The sequence below is a fragment of the Maniola jurtina genome, chromosome 9 (genome assembly GCF_905333055.1).
Source record: "Maniola jurtina chromosome 9, ilManJurt1.1, whole genome shotgun sequence".
In the NCBI taxonomy this organism is placed as follows: Eukaryota; Metazoa; Arthropoda; class Insecta; order Lepidoptera; family Nymphalidae; genus Maniola; species Maniola jurtina.
This window is the reverse complement of record NC_060037.1, coordinates 13313549-13327374: the sequence shown is the minus strand read 5'-3', so window position 1 is coordinate 13327374 and position 13826 is coordinate 13313549. Positions and strand designations below refer to the sequence as shown.

Sequence of the window (13826 nt, the reverse complement as noted above, 5' to 3'; positions counted from 1 at the left end):
TAGTAAGAAAATACATACATATCCGGTACTTTCCGTTTTCTAGCACATAATGACAGTCTCCATTACTATAAAGATAGAGTAAGTGAGTTCATTTGTGGAGGTAATCTATGGAACAGAAGTTTCGAAAGTGGATGGAATGCAAAAATCTTTCACTTAGCCTGTGAAGTAACAGTCACCAAACTTTGACAAAGTTTCGTGGAAACAACCGGCTCAGCTTTCAGTTGCCCACAAGGTGTAGTGTATTGTTGCATTGACAGTTTTGTAACTTTTTGTGATTTGATAAGAGCAATCGCTGAGTTTCTTCCCGGCACTTCTCCGTAGAATCTCCTTTCCGAACCGGTAGTAGTAACATAAGAGAAACTAGTTGTCCGGTCTTATCAAACTAATATTATAATGGAGAAAGTTTGTGTGTATGTATGTGTGTTTGTTACTCCTTCACGCAAAAACTGCTGAACGGATTTGGCTGGAATTCGGAACGGAGATAGATGGACCCTGGATTTATACATTCCGTACTTTTTATTCCGTAAAATTAAAGAGTTCCTACGGGATTTTGAAAAATCTAAACCCACGCGGATGAAGTAGCGGGCGTCATCTAGTATGAAATAAGTGAATTTTGATTTTGAGTTTTAACAAGCATGAGAAGGCTTTTTGCGGAAAAAGTTGGACATCGCTTGCGTAATTTATATAAAGTCACGGATACACCTGTAAGTAGGTATTACTAACGTCAGTAGCTGACATGATATACTTACGACAAATCTACTAATGTAAACACTGTTATAAGTACATTAATCTTTAAAGTTATCAGTTAATTACGTGAGTAAAACTTACAGGTGGAAATCCCAGCCTAATCTGAGAACTAAGTTGACCAAAATTTGGTTTTTGAGTTTGTTAGTAAAATTATAATAATAATTTATTAAACTTTAATCAACGTATAGATAGACAAACCCAGAGTTTTATATTTAAATTAAATATAAACATAATAGATGTTTTATATTAATCGAGAAATATAATATCGTACGTCAATGCATGTGTCCTTCCAACAATTTGCGTTGAACATAATATAATATTGACTTATTAAGACCCGGTACATTGGATCATAAATCATATTTCCACCGTACTTGGGGCTATATTTGAACTACTGTCTGTATGAGACAATAACAGGCGCAAATTTAGGGTTGCCAATCTTTGTTAGAAAACAATGCGAAAGACGAAAATAAAATGTTGGCAGCATACTCGTAAGTCAAAACGTCGAAACATCGAAAAATCTGAATGAACTTTTAACCTAAGCATTCCCTTTTTTGATTAATTCAATAAAGTACTTCAACTATCTGGGTTTGTTTCAGGTTGAAGCAAATTTCTTCAGCGGGGCTAGCATAGAAGTTATAAATGCCCAATAATCACAATTGTTGTACTTAATTGGTTTATGGTATTCTGGCTGTACTTCTGTGACTTTTATTTTATTGATTGCGACCAACAGGTGTGTAGACTGTTTATGTTCTAGTAATCTTCCGGTTGAGGGTGACTGTAAAAACACAATAAGTAATAGGTACCTGTATCGTATCACAGAGACCGCTCGTGAGGTAGAGCGACGACAGTTGACATAAAAATCAAGGAGGTCAACGTCCTACCCTTCCGCAACCACCACTCTACTCGAAGAGCCGTCTGGTTCAAGGGGTAGGTACTCTATAGTTATTTTTTTTATATTGGCTGACAACCCTACCGCAGATGGTATCACCAAACACGACTGTTGGTATTTTAACGATGGTATTCCTACAAGTTGTTTGCGTCCTCTTTTTCCCCACCAATCACCATTGTATTCTAAGACGTGGTTAGTTTTTATTCGAGGTAGGCGGAGTAATGAATCAATTATTTAATTATTTTAATCGTAACAACTAAATGCGCTTCAAAACCTAAGAACATTAAGTTTTGCTTGAAAAAGTTTCTAACCTAATTGTAATAAAAATTGCGAAACCGGCAGAGATTGAACCGGCGTCCTCTGGCTATCATAGCCTCGCTTCTCTATGTCCACATTTTCTTACTCCCTCTATGATCTATCTCTATGCCTATTTGGGTAACCTAAAAAATTTAACTTTGTATGCTCTTTATTTTTATCGTTATCTATTAATATCTTTATAGGGTTCGTAATCTACATAACAATCACGACAGTTTCTAGATCTACAATTTTGAAGGATGGAGTATTTCTGGTTCTTTTAGTCGGTATTTCTTCAAATCATCATTAGGAGGTGCTAGCTTCTAAATTTTTAACAGCCTGTGCAGAGGTACATTTCCTGTTTCCCTCACTCATCATAAGTAGTTACGAGAAATGAGAAAGACAGATGATGATTGATGGTTTATAGGTAGTTATTTAAAACATCCGTCTGTAATTATGTACACGTGCAGCGGATGCTGAGGGATTCTTCGCCTATTACCAGTATTCAGTCATCTATACTATACTGTTGTAACATGATTACAACAGCATAGATAACTGAATACATCTGATATATTTGTATTTAAAAATCTTGATTATCTATGAAATTGAAATCGAATGCATTTGAATATTGAGACATTTTATCGTATTCTCCATTGGCGGCATAATTCCTCCAACAGGCAATTCGATTGTTACCGTTTAATCAAGTTCAAACTTCAAAGTTAACATCTAGGAAGATTGGACATATAGTACCTACACGACGTAGATGGAGAAAAACTTTCTTAGTACATTGCCTTAGTAAATTGTAAATTTTGATCAAACTTACAAAGGGTAGCACCAAAGAAAGTGAGAAATTAGGAAACTACATAAAATTGGACCGCCAAAAGAAATACATAAATATAAGTACGAAAGGTACCTAATACCTAAAGAAGAAACAAAACGAACTGTGCCCTAAAGAAATTAGTAAAGGTACCATAAGGTAAGAAGTGGCTACTAATTAAATGTCACAGAAAAACATGGTCGACTGTTTTCACGGTCTATCATTACAAATTGATCAATAATACACCAACGCCAGTGAACGTGTTTCGTTTAATAATATTGAAGTTGACTCTAGAAAGCAAGTTTTTTTTCCACATTTTAGGCTGTGCAACTGTAATTTTTTTTTCAATGTATCTATCTGCTATCGGCTTTCTATCCATAATCAGATTTTAGACGAGTATGAGTTTCAAAATAGTTTAGGGGGCATTCCAGCAAATATCTCCTCTTCTGTCTTCGTGTTGTAGATTATGGAGTATGTTCATCTCATCCAATTCTAATATTATATATGTGCCATCTTTTAAGGCGTTTAGTATTGATGTTTACAAGCAATTTCTGTGCCAATGCGTTAGGATGTTTTTCCAGTCTAAGCTCGTACTTTTTGGAATACTTGTTCACTTCCTCTTTCATTGTTGGCATTTCTAAGTATCTGTGGATTTCACCATTCCGTGTAAACCATGGTGCTCCAGAGATTGCTCTTAGTACGATATTCTGAAATCGCTGAAGTATCTCTAGGTTGGAATTGCTTGTAAAAATAATAAAATAAAATAACAAGTGCAAATTAAAAATTTTCAACACCCCCGACAAATCATTTTCAAATAAATAATTATGTATATCTAGGCAACGTCCATCTTGACAGCTTGACATTTGTCAATTGACATCATATTATGAACCTAACGGTGATCTAACCTTCTTTTCTACAAGAAAACTAGAAAAGAGCTGATAACTCTTAAACGGCTGAACCAATTTTTTTGGATTATAGCTAAGAACACTCTCGATCAAGCCACCTTTCAAACAAAAAAAACCAAATTAAAATCGGTTCATTCGTTTAAGCGCTACGATGCCACAGACAGATACACAGATACACAGATACACAGAGACATAGATACACAGATACACACGTCAAACTTATAACACCCCTTTTTTTGGGTCGGGGGTTAAAAATACTGTACTAGCAAATTATTGTTACCTAGGGAACTACAAATTGAACCATACGTTCTGTAGCTAATGTAATCCTTTCAGTTGTGCTCGTGAGCTAATGTTAATTCGAGGTCCTACGTCGACGTAACAAAAACGACGCGCGCGCAGTGCCAGCCTGTGCTTGGTACGCGCTGCGCCGACATGAGAATATACAAGAATTATATGACATACAATTGAGATACAAAGAATGCTCGTTGAGATTATTCAATTGAGATTACACGATGTAATAGAAATGATGCGGGTGTTAGATAATATTATAATTCTGGCTAATTCTGTTGGATCTCTAAACTTATTCTTGACGAATATAAATCTTAGTTAGCATTATGAAAGGAATAGCAATACTTTTACACGTGTCTCAAGTAGTGCTTTAAGCTGTTCGTCGTTACGTCAGGCAGATAAGTCCAATTAACCACGGATGTGCGAGTTTGCAAAGCGAAGGATGCTGGATATTTATGTGATCCCACCAATAATCGTTTTATTTTCCTCAAAGCTTTTTTTCTTACAGAGTTAAGATGTACTAAGATATGAATCTTGAAAGATCGATCGCAAAATTGAAAACAACAATACAACAATGATGATGATACAATAGTTGAAAACATACACGAAATATCGATATGTAGAATTATTCATGAATCGAACGTTTTTTGCACAAACGCCTATGAATATAGACATTAGGCACTACACTTCATAAACCATTAACAATCTATACTAATAAATAAAATTGGAGTGTCTGTCTGTAATTTCGAAATAACTACCTCATATTAAGCTCATATGGTTATTTGAACGATACCATAACTGAATCACACGTTTTTAAAATTTTTGTCTGTCTGTCTGTCTGTCTGTCTGTCTGTCTGTCTGTCTGTTTGAAAAGGCTAATCTTTGGAACGGCTGAACCGATTTTGACGGGACTTTCACAGGCAAGTAGAGGATTGACCAGGGCGTAAAATAGGCTACTTTTTTAACCGACTTTCAAAAAGGGAGTTGTGTTTTTCTACCTATGTACACCGAAATCTCCGAGATTTCTGAACCGATTTGCGTCATTTCTTTTTTAATCGATAGAGGAACTTTGCGACATTGGTTCATAAAAATTTGGAGTCCAACTCCTCAATCCTGATGCTGCAGGGGATCTGACCAATCCACGCGGGCGAAGCTGCGGGCATCAGCTAGTCAACTATAAATCTGGTTCCCACAAGATGCGAGTCGAAGTTAATTTTGTAATGATAGTGTAGGTACGTATTACGCCTGATGTAACTGCCCGTATCCTATTATTTAAACATAATCATTATAGTAAAGTGTAACAACCAAAGTAACAATAGTCATGGACTTAATGTTAAAATATGACTAACTCTATGGCGAAGTGGTAACAAAAGCTGAAAGCTAGCAAAAGATCGTAGATCCTAAGATACAACCCATTGTAGAGTTTCTAAACTTTTATTATGAAGTGGAGCTATCTTTATGTGAGCATGAGGTAAAATTACAAGATCATATCTAAATTGTGTAAACTTAAAATTCTACCCGCCCTCTTATTTCAGAAAAAAACTGTTTATTTACAAGTGTTAATTAAAAATTTATAACACCCCCGACAAGTGAAGGTTACAAGAACCTAGAAAAGAGCTGATAACTTTTAAACAGCTGAACCAATTTTTTTGGATTATAGCTAAGAACACTCTCGATCAAGCCACCTTTCAAACAAAAAAAAAACTAAATTAAAATCGGTTCATTCGTTTAGGCGCTACGATGCCACAGACAGATACACAGATACACATGTCAAACTTATAACACCCCTCTTTTTGGGTCGGGGGTTAAAAATGGAATATTTAGTACTTATCTAGTTGCCATTTGACGCTCGCTATTACGTGTAAATTTTTTTCCAACAGAAAAACTAGAAAAATCCATTGCATTACCTTGAATACAGAATAGGCAGTTAATTATTCAACACGAACATGAATGAAATAATAACTTTTAGAACAATCGTAGTTTTACATAATTTTTTTATGTTCACAGAAGTTAAATCGTTTCGATGTGTGCACTAAGTTCTATAAAACGATAATTACTTACGACTGTAGCATGAAAAAACTATCTAAACGAAAAATTTTGACTTATAAAAGTAATAAAAGCAGTAGACAAACTTTTTGCCGACCAAAAAAGTGTTTGAAATCTTTTACTTAATTTGATGTCATTTTCGCATCCAACGAAAATAATTATAGTTAAACTTACGAAAGCAAAAAGTAAATTAGCTCTTTGCAGCGCAAAAAAGTGTTTGAAATCTTTTAATTCGATTATTTCTAAAGTGAGGCCGCACTTACGAAAGTTTATGAAAGGTGCGTGAGCAATAGAGTAGAGGTACAAGTAGAAAAGGCAGGCACTTTGCCAGATAGAAACTAAAGTGAAATTCCATTCAACGGAATCACCACACCAATCTAAAAAGGAAATTGGAACGAGTACGATTTTCATAGATATTATGTAGGCTTACCTGTTGGGTTTTATTGGATTACTCATATTTATTTTACGTTCGATTTTATTATTCAGTTAGTAAAAAGGAGACCAAGGACAAATTATATGGCGCAGATCAAGAAAATCGGGGCTAGATGATTCTATTTCCCACTAGCTAGATGGACAGACAATATCGAAAGAGTCTTTGTCGTTTTCACTGCTACTTGACAGCACAGAATTTTTTTACGAGCTCATTTCCGCAATCAGCTGTTTGCAAAGTTCTTACATTGAAAAAAAATTGTGTCTTCGCGTCGCGAGGCTCATTATTTTTTTTGGTAGTAACTATACTTCGCTCCTAACCTCAGCTTGTCGGGATGTTACGGATATGATCTAGGCCCTTGTATATGTAGCATATACTTAGTTATTATTTTGGTTCAATGTTTTCATTTGTAATCAAAGTTATTATAAGAGAAATGCAGTTAGTTGAGTGCACTATGCATGTTAACGGCATGAGGTTGACCTCGCATAACATACAGCGTTGAGAGGTCACGGGACAACTTAGTTAAATGACCCCGGAGCTTGGAGGCGACGCGGACCGACGTTTTAATTGCTTTATCTTTACCATCACTCAATTCAGAATTATTATAGAATTGGTAAAGGTGCGAGAGCTTGTAGCCGCAGAGATGCCAGCGAACATCTGTGCGCGTTATTGTAAAAACGTTTGTATTTGCATAGCTTTACAGTTTAATTTCTGTTGCTTTGGATATGTGCTTTTGTATTATATCTGTAGCTAAAAATCCTAGAGCTCCTATAAATGCCCCTGGATTGTGCAGCGGAGAACAATTCCTAATCTAAGCTTCAAGTATAAAGTACGCAGACATCATTTCTATTACTTGACTTAGAATTCAGTGTTAACCACCTACTTTATATTAGTCATGGTCTTAATTAAGATTGTGGATCAGAGCGACAAAAAACTTATGGCAAAATTATACAAAATGTGCCACTAACAATGACTTCAACACTTAGCTTATTGCGTTAAATTATTCGCCTTTTTCCCCTTTAAGAAGATTTGCTATCTTATTTAAGATATCTCAAGACGATAAAGTTTAAATTAATAAAATATCATACTATTTTGAAATAAGCAGGAGTTAGAGAACTATAACTCTATTTCACTTCTTCGAAAAGAATAATACATAGTTTAATAACAAAAGCATGGTTGAACGAAAATAATAAAAATAATAGAGTAACCAATTATTATGTAACAGATGAACAGTTTAGATTGAGACAACTTGCAATAACGAAAGAAGAAGATAAGAAAGAGAGGAAGAACATAGCAGAACACTTTATAACTACACTAGTTACTTCAGCTGCTGAAAAGAAGCGATCACCCGCGTTAGACCAATAGTAATAAAAGACCGCTCAACCATAATGATACACCATAATTCTATAAAAGACTCTTGGTCTCTACAATGTACATTCATAATACAATAAATGGCAGGCATAAAGATTATTTTTAACCCCCGACCCAAAAAGAGGGGTGTTATAAGTTTGACGTGTGTATCTGTGTATCTGTGTATCTGTGTATCTGTGTATCTGTGTATCTGTCTGTGGCCTCGTAGCGCCTAAACGAATGAACCGATTTTAATTTAGTTTTTTTTGTTTGAAAGGTGGCTTGATCGAGAGTGTTCTTAGCTATAATCCAAAAAAATTGGTTCAGCCGTTTGGAAGTTATCAGCTCTTTTCTGGTTTTCTTATTACTTTTATCCCAAGACCACCAGAGGTTACGTATTTTCTGACACAGGAAATATGTACGATTGAGTAGTGTTAGTAAGTACTAAGAAAGCATGCCTAGCCTACGTGCTAGCTTGCTTAGACGGCCAATTTTCAGGTATCTGATAATCAAGGTACATAAAAACATTACTTACCTCACGTAAATTCGCCAAACTGATTTTTACGTATATTTTAGGCAATATCCTTAAAAATATGTCGCCAATACTCCCAGACACTTCCCGCGTCGGCCGTATTGCTTTGCAGACGCTTTAAAGCTCCCAAAATAAGTAATTACTTAACTGCACGTAAATTCTGATGCTCCATTTTTATATATGTCCACCAGACAACTATTTTAAAACCTTTTACAAGAAGACAGACCGATTCAGAGGGCCAATCATCCCCTAAATTCAATTTTAATGCCTCTGTGGGTTTGAGCGCGAGGGCATCATTATCTACGCGCATGAGACTGAGTAAGACATGTATTACGATATATTGACTTCTCTCTCACTCTCTTATAGTTTACTTATGTCAATTAATTATTAATATTAAAAAAAATCTGCTAAAAATTAAATAAAAATTAAATTAAAAATTTAAAAAACCCCCGACACATAAACCTCTAAAAAGTAAAAAAATAATAGGTAAATATGTATGAGCCCTTTAAGAATAGTATAAATAGTAAAGTTTTATCCAAGCGCTCGTTGCGCCACGTAAAAATCAGTTTGGCGAATTTACGTGAGGTAAGTAATGTTTTTATGTACCTTGATTATCAGATACCTGAAAATTGGCCGTCTAAGCAAGCTAGCACGTAGGCTAGGCATGCTTTCTTAGTACTTACTAACACTACTCAATCGTACATATTTCCTGTGTCAGAAAATACGTAACCTCTGGTGGTCTTGGGATAAAAGTAATAAGAAAACCAGAAAAGAGCTGATAACTTCCAAACGGCTGAACCAATTTTTTTGGATTATAGCTAAGAACACTCTCGATCAAGCCACCTTTCAAACAAAAAAAACTAAATTAAAATCGGTTCATTCGTTTAGGCGCTACGAGGCCACAGACAGATACACAGATACACAGATACACAGATACACAGATACACAGATACACAGATACACAGATACACAGATACACAGATACACAGATACACACGTCAAACTTATAACACCCCTCTTTTTGGGTCGGGGGTTAAAAAATTGGAGAATTCACGTGAGGTAAGTAATGTTTTTATGTACCTTGATTACCTGATACCTGAAAATTGGCCGTCTAAGCAAGCTAGCAGGTCTGTAGGCATGCGTTCTTAGTACATAGTAACACTACTCAATCGTCCACATTTCGTTCGTCAGAAAATACGTGACGGCTGGTGGCCCTGGGATCTTTCACTATTGTAACAGAGGTTCATAATATTATGTCAATTGGCAAATGTCAAGTTGTCAAGATGGACGTTGCCTAGATACATAATTATTTATTTGAAAATAATGTTTTGGAAAACTCCGATACTTTGGATCGTAGGCGCGGAGTTTCTAATTTATAAAATATTATAATCACAGTTAAACGAGAAAACATCAATTCAATTATAATATCCAACAGTCAACCAAAGGCCACGAACAATCAACCCAAACCCAAACCATAGTCAAACTATTTTTAGGGTTCAGTAGGTATCTGTAGAAAAAAAAAGATGTTGTAGGTAGCCTCGACTGTTGTAGTCGCGTAGGTGTGCATGGCACCATTAAATATCGTAGGAGGCGATGACCCTCCGCGCGGCTGAGGTTCCCGCATCGTAGTCGCTTTGTCGCGCAGGTTTGGATGATGCATTAGGCGCACCTTCTTTTTATTTTATCTGCTTGAACTCAGCTTATTTACTTTGACAAAATACGTTTAAAATTCATCATCATCAGGATCAACCCATCGCCGGCTCACTACTGAGCACAAGTCTCCTCTCAGAATGAGAAGCTACCACACTGGCCAAGCACGTATTGGCACACCTCACGCACCTTTGAGGGAGCATTATGGCCAACTCTCAAGCATGCAGGTTTCCTGACGGTGTTTTCCTTCACCACTTCGTTGTCTGTCTGTGTGTCATCTTTCAAGAGAATCAAAACTTATAAATTGGGTACTTCCCGTTTACGTAGAATCATGAAAGGCAGGTAGCAATATCTTATAGCCCAAACACTCTACTCCTATGGCCCAAGTAAAGAGAAAAATCCGACAACTGAATTGTCATTACATAAAAAAAAACTTGTACGGAACTCTTCATGTGTGAGGCAGACTCGCACTTGACCGGTTTTTGAAAGTTATGTCAAATAAAAATTTGACATGCAATAACAAACAAAATGAAATACAAGCCACTTTATTCCTTATTTCATCGGGTGAAAGTCGATTTCAATTTAATCGTAGGTATATCTTGAAAAGCGAACTATTATACGACTACGTAAAATGGGTACATTTTTAAAGCAACGACATGTTAGAAACAGATATTTCGTTTTGGTCATGTTAAACTATGGGAGTCATTCAGATAATTCTTGATTTAGTGATGTTCGGTCAAAAATATTTCATGGAACGTATAATTAACATAACATTGATGTTACTTTTGAAGAGATATTAGCTGCCTTATTGGATTTATATTATTATAGAAATTGGGTTTTAGAATGGCACAAATAAACGGTAATTTATGAATAAAGTTTAAAAAGCGTGAAATAAAAATTAAATTAAAAATTTAAAAAACCCCCGACACATAAACCTCTAAAAAGTAAAAAAATAATAGGTAAATATGTATGGGCCCTTTAAGAATAGTATAAATAGTAAAGTTTTATCCAAGCGCTCGTTGCGTCGGGGGACCGCTAAAAACTATTCTTTCTACAACAGATGACTTTCATAGTTTATCCATAGGTAGCGGTCCCCTGGCGCAACGAGCGCTTGGATAAAACTTTACTATTTATACTATTCTTAAAGGGCCCATACATATTTACCTATTATTTTTTTACTTTTTAGAGGTTTATGTGTCGGGGGTTTTTTAAATTTTTAATTTAATTTTTATATTTAAACAACTTATTATTATTTTATTAGCAGAAAGTGCACAATCGAAATCAATAACCGTCGATTCCGCAATTAATAATAATTAAGTAATAAACGATTTAATGTTAATTTAATTATAGTTTGGAAACTTTTGATTGCATATATGAATGAAAGGCAATTATGTAACGTCTGCTTCTTGTAGAATGATCCAGGAATTTAATCAAAGACTGTTTATTATTTTGCCTTATAATAACGTCGATTCATGTTGATTTCTTCGGCGAAAAACATTCATTTGAGATTGATACAAAACTTAAACTAAATTAACTAATGTTCTTTTTCACAGTATCCTTTGCTGAGTGACGGCATTTAGCTACGTGGATGGTGATAATTAATTACTAAAGCTACGAGGGTTCCAAACGCGCCCTAGTCATTATGGCGCATTGTATATTGAAAGCTTCGGAAACTATAAACTCAAAGAATAACTCGAAATTAATGAACTGGTTTAGTACTTTGAATCTTTTATCATAGACGAAGTCGCGACCTGCCTTTGTATTGCAAACAACTCTGTATCGATTGGTACCGAACACAATGTATTCAGAACACGATTGTACTGTACATTTATTGTTGGTATCACATTCCATAGACGTGACCTTCTGTAAATAATAAATTATCAAAGAGTTGTGTCGAATATTGGCAGCAGTATGCACATGGTACATTTAAGATTCAATTTTTTGGTTTTCATGGCATATTTAAGAGAAGACTACCACCGGGTCGGCAATCAGATTCTACTAAGAAGAAGAAAAAGCAAAGATACTGAGCAGCAGGCTAATTCGGTAACTCAGTGTCTAATAATGAATGATAGCCACCGACCTCATTTGACATTGCTGCTTGAGTAATACTAAAATAATTTTTTTGTAGAAAACCTTCAATGAATCTATACTAATAAATAAAATTGGAGTGTCTGTCTGTAATTTGGAAATAACTACCTCATATTAAGCTCATATGGTTATTTGAACGATACCATAACTGAATCACACGTTTTTAAAATTTTTGTCTGTCTGTCTGTCTGTCTGTCTGTTTGAAAAGGCTAATCTTTGGAACGGCTGAACCGATTTTGACGGGACTTTCACAGGCAAGTAGAGGATTGACCAGGGCGTAAAATAGGCTACTTTTTTAACCGACTTTTAAAAAGGGAGTTGTGTTTTTCTACCTATGTACACCGAAATCTCCGAGATTTCTGAACCGATTTGCGTCATTTCTTTTTTAATCGATAGAGGAACTTTGCGACATTGTTTCATAAAAAATTTGGAGTCCAACTCCTCAATCCTGATGCTGCAGGGGATCTGACCAATCCACGCGGGCGAAGCTGCGGGCATCAGCTAGTTAAAAATAAATTTCAAATCAACAAACTAAAAGTCCACAGTAAATTATTTGCACCGCATGCCTTTTTCAACATAGACTTTTATGGTGGTAGGTAAAAGGGGTAATCAAAGATTGCATTTTAGATCAAATGTATACAATAGTGATTCAACTACCTGTTTAATAAATAATTTATCAGGTGTGGGATGCAACGGTGCCGCGTGCAAGTTCTAGCCGGACTTTCAGATTAAGTGAATGTCACTAGCATAGGAAGTGTCTGTCGGTAGAAAACAACTAGTACGTGTAAAATTATAGATAGAATCTAAAAAGACAAACGGGAACTGTATTTTGTGATAAAATTTTAATAATAATTCAATGATGAAACTGAAGTCGAAGACTAACAAAAATATAGAAATCGATGCGTAACTTTCTCGGAATACTTTCATTGCTAAAGGTGTTGATTCGGGTAGTTTCAGCTCTTCTCAGGAAAGGCTAAAATTTATGAACTGCCCAGATTCGGGTAGTTTCAGCTCTTCTCAGGAAAGGCTAAAATTTATGAACTGCCCAAGGCTATTATCTTTAAACAGTAAATACTGCAGATGCTTTAGTGCTTATGAGCTTCTTAAATATTGAGATTGTTCTTTGACATTTTATAAATGGATAAAACTCCAAAAACAGCCGAATAAGCCGAAATAGATAAACAATCCTATCTGTAATCTGTCGATAAGTTACTCAGCAATAGCAACGTTGTAATTTGACAAAAATTGTATGGTCCTATCGGATCAGAATTCGGAAGTAAAATTGATTAAAAGATAAAAAGATCCAAAAACTTCTCCCGGAAGACAAAGAATCGGTTAAACTAGTAGAGACATCGCAATATTGTTAAACAAAGGTTGAAATCGTGATCATTCGGATAAGATGTTTGAAATATTTTATGAAGCGTGAAGGCAGACGGTAAGATTAGACTGTATAGCGAATTGGCAAATTGGTATTGTAATATTGGTAGTTCCATTCGAATGGATTATTATAACACCCGTAATATAATCTGCGTGACTGATACAGCTTGAAATAGTGGTGTTTTCTATCAATGATGATGATGTTAAGCTTAAAAATGGAGATATAGTTGGGGTTAGCCGATAAATTCAAGGCATGCATCCATATCCTTCATATGAAATTACTAAGGAATCCTCGAGAACCATTTTAAGCGGATGGCCGATTTTGGTTAGGTGTGGTTAGTAGCGTTTCGCAATGGTTATGGCAAGTGGCAAGTGCCGCAACGGATTACCAACCTCCGGTGCCAATCACGGAG

General features: G+C 35.5%; 1 protein-coding gene across 2 annotated transcripts in view; it reads right to left on the bottom strand.

The window, feature by feature from the left end:
- LOC123868153 (TBC1 domain family member 12-like) overlaps positions 1–13826 on the bottom strand; it is a 71698-nt gene that overhangs the window by 26569 nt on the left and 31303 nt on the right. The window lies entirely within an intron of this gene.